Source organism: Diuraphis noxia, unplaced genomic scaffold, assembly GCF_037042655.1.
Source record: "Diuraphis noxia isolate RWA-SAM2 unplaced genomic scaffold, SU_Dnox_SAM2 contig0005, whole genome shotgun sequence".
Lineage (NCBI taxonomy): Eukaryota > Metazoa > Arthropoda > Insecta > Hemiptera > Aphididae > Diuraphis > Diuraphis noxia.
The window spans coordinates 8,375,485-8,380,057 of NW_028301715.1; positions in this window are offsets into that span (position 1 = coordinate 8,375,485).

Genomic DNA, 4,573 nt, shown 5'->3' on the forward strand with positions numbered 1-4,573 from the left:
TGCACAATGAATAATAATATTGTCCGGTGATATTATTTACGCCTTTTGTATGGTTTTGGGCCTTGTTTTGGGTGTCTTATGTATTACATTTTAATGACAACACTGCATAATAGTCATACTTTTACTGTGGTATCAACTCTGTGATAAACAACGTTATTAACATTTACCAGTTTACAATAATAATTAACGTTTAAGTTTTTTCACGTCCAAAAGTTATATATGAACACAACTTTACATCGTTGTGTAACGTACTTATAATGCCATCCCGTCATATTTTGATATACAATGAAATACTACGTACTGACATAGTAAGAGTATCGTGGACAAAAAAAAAATAAAATATTATGAGGACATTTTTTAAACAGTATTAAATACATAATATTTTGATTCCGATTCGGTTTGATTTTCAAAAATATTTCGTTGACAGAAAATGTTGTTATATGAGTCGGTTCGACTATGTATTAAGTAAGACTGTAAGAGCTCTTACAAAATTCAATATTATTGTAATTGTTGTGGACGATGCATATAATACTATAGCAAAATCTAGTTATTTAAAAAAGTATATTTTTGGAAAATACCATAATCGTTAAGGATTTTTATTTTTATTCAGCTGTTGTTAGTTGTTCGCCTACATGGTAAATTAAATTCGATATTTTAAATAACTAAATACATACAAATACTCATACTATGATTGCGCATTTGAAGTGCATTTTCACATCCAAAATATCATATTTTATGTTGTTGATTAACGTTATTCAATTTTATTATAAACATTTAGAAGATTATTTTTATCAGAAATTATCGTACGGTAGTATAACATTCCAATGAAAATATTATGTACAGTACAACCGAAATATTTAACGTTTTAAATATTTGTTTTATATTAATTATGTATTTAATATTTTGAAATCATTTTGGTTATTATATCAATATAATTATAACGCATCATACCCACCGGCCACCACAAAATATGTTTATGTTGCTCATAATTTTATAACATTAACGAAATATTAAGAAATTATTTCAAAAATTTGACCTCGTTTTCAGAACACGATATTTCGAAATCAATAAACATGATATTTTGAAAAGATACTTATAATGTTTATTGTGTTATTTAGTTTTTAATTTTGCGTACGATATCTATAGGTACGTATAACATACTGATAATAGAACCGTTGCCGAATAATTGAAATTAAATAATACCTCACGACTGTAAAGCGATTCTCTAAATGTTTAAAAATCCCGTCCGTATACGCATATTACGTATAATGGCAGATAAATAGTAATGTTTAATTAAAATATCTGTAGCCGCGTGTTGTATTTTAATTTAATTTTCAACGATATCCACGCGCCGCGCGCATATTATGGACTGTTTGGTGATCGAGTGTGGCACCGTCAAATTAGATTTCGGTCGAGGTATGCGCATAAACAGCACAAACAGAAAATATGGACGACAAAAAGGCAACGCTCCGAACTCGACTTCCGGAATTCGCGGCGGCGGCCGGGATGATGTGCGACTCGTCGAGGATATCGTCTGCTCTGGCAATAATTTCTGTATACACATTCTCGGAAACGGACAACCGCGTGCTGTGTTCCTCGGCGTGGTATTAAAACGTTGACAACTCGTTTGCGGGACGTTTGAGCGTTCAACACCTAATGTTATTGTTTTTTTTTTTTTTTTTTAATAATACACATAATGCACCGGCCCGAACACGTCATATACGACCAACGAGGTCTACAAGTAGGAATCAGTTTGTCGTGCGGGGACCGGTGTAGCGAATTATTTTTGAATAATTCACGCAGGCACGACCGGAAGTTTATTTGGAACTTTACGGCGCGATTGTGCACAGAGTCGGCGGCGGGCTGACGTGACGGGCCGAAGTCCGTTCGGAGAAGCTGCGAATCCCGAAACACCACTGGCAGGTGAAGATTTTGACACGATTTGCCGTTGCAAAATAATTAACTAATGGTATAACTTTGTTCGAGATAGAGGAAATAGGTAGGTGGCACGGTTGCGGGTGGTTAGGCACTTAATTCGGTTTCCATTTGAAATAAATCAAGGGCGCGCCGCGTATAAAACCCATCAGACATTTAGATAGGCACGCGACAGAGTAATAATATAATATGTTACCTCGCGAAGAATGTGTCACATCGCGCGCATTTAACGTAATAATATTATATAATATGTTTTTCTTTCGTCTGATGAGAATAAAAATAATTCATACGCACTGTTTTTACTAGTTTTTGAGCACCGGTAGTATGGATATTGAATACGTCATTAAAAATAAATTAAAACCCTTGCGGTTTTATTCGAAAAAAATACGTGTCCTACCATAATATAATTTTAAGTCAAACCACTTTAGTGGTGAGAACGTTTATATACGAACGACTATAAACATTATGGTTTCCTTTAAAACCGATTTTTTAACACGAAATTAATAATACGATAATGGAAAAATACTGTTTGGATAGGCAACATAAAATATTATAATATACAAATATTGGGTTGTTTTTTATTTTTCAGTAACATAAAAATACAATTTTAGAATCAAAGTAGGTTTTTTACAATATCTATATATTGCATACATTTTTAAACATTTAACCGCATTTTAAAGTCGCTTATATTTTTATAGGACACAATATATAAAATTCAATTTATGAATAATAAAAACTACCTATATTGATATTTTAGATTCTAAACCGAGCAATAAATGTATTTAATTTACCATGATGTGTGTGAGTTTCTCCCTGCCGCCTTTGTAGCAATAAAAATTCTTTAATTTTCTCATTTCTCTTCAGGTAGCAAAATGAGAATTTAGTTGGTACATCGAGGGGGGAAGGGATCATAAGTAAAAAATTCCAGTAGTTTTCAAAAGCGTCGGGGAAAAAAGGAATAATATTCTGAAAAAAAAAAAACGGAAATTTATTAGCAAAATCAGTTTTTGGCCAAATCTATTTTTGTAACTCAAGAATTATGAATTATGTATTATGCCGTTTTTAGGAATGCTTGACAATTATTTACGACTTCTGAATATTCTCAGAAAAAAACAGGAACATAATATTTGTAGTGTACTATTATCGACAAAATTTCTTGTAATCTCGTGAGTGAAGATAGTAAAACGTTTTTAATTCCTAGTAAAGGGCCTCGCAGTAGGCAAAGCGACTGAAATTTCGAATAAATCAACAGATTCTTTCAGTGTTTTGCGAACGTATTTTGTGAGGCATAATATTATGACTTTCAATGAAATAATAATATTGTGATTTCTATGAAGTTTACTGCAAGATTCGAAATGTAAATTGTTATTTAGCAACGGAATTCACATAGGTAATAAACTTATGAGGGATTTTAGTTAAGACTCTTCTATGTAACAAATTATCTGCCCGTCACCTCCATGCAAGAAATGATCTGTAATTACATTACCTTTGTTTGCCGGGTGGCTCTTGACTAATTTAGTTTTGGGTTTCCAGAGGATTTACTGGAATCGTTAGAAAGGGCATTCGGGAGATTTTTTCAGAATGATAATCGTGATATTTTTAGCATTTCCTCCATTGTTGGAATAAACAGAACAGTTTCTAACAAAAAAAAAAAAAAAAAAATGATAGTCTTGATGCACTTTAAATAGCTACCTATGTTTATAGGTAGATATAATCTGGTAGTCTTATACTCATATATCTACGACTTATTAGGTAGTTATTACGCCATGGATTCCGAGCGGAGCGATGAATGTACTTATTATTCATGTTTTTGATTTTGATTTTTACAAATAGTTTTGAGATGCAGTAGCGTAAACACAGGAGGAAAGGTCAACGGTCTAATGCATAATAATAGTGGCATGAGTTCGTATAAAACATGGATAATTATTACTCCCATTATCTTAAATATCAACATAGTATGGTGGAAGTAAGTTGGCTTTACCATAGAGAATTAGGTATGTAAAAACAAAATAAAAATATATTATCTTCATGCTATTTTTATTGCTCGAGTAAAAAATAAACTAAAGTAATAAGTACCTATTTTATATTCAATTGTGACGGTCAAGATAATTATTACGTATTTATCGAAATTGTCAAGCCGTCATAGATTTAATGTACAACAAATAATTTTGATTACTAATTTTCATAATTATTAATTTTAAAATATGGTCATTTTAATTGTTTATTGTGCTAACATGCAAATTAATTATATTTCATAATAAACATAATACTGTTTTATTAATTAAAACAAATTATTTACTTTGAATACATAGCGTTTTAACTTTTAACTGTATAAATTATAAAAATGATATGAGACAAAATATTATGTTGGGTGTGTCACTTTAGAGGGTACATTAAATTCAAAATCAATGATCCATCACATTGTATTCAGGGAACTAGGGAAGGGTTGGGAGTTGAGATTGAATCTTCTTTGTTAGTTAATGTACCAGTCAAAAGAGTATTTAAATTTTAAATTATAACATAAATGAAAATTTCCAAAGTTAATTTAAATTTCACTCTAAATTTAATAAAAATAAATAGATAGTCAATTTGAATACCACAAACTTAACCAAAACTAATATAATAATAGCCATTATAA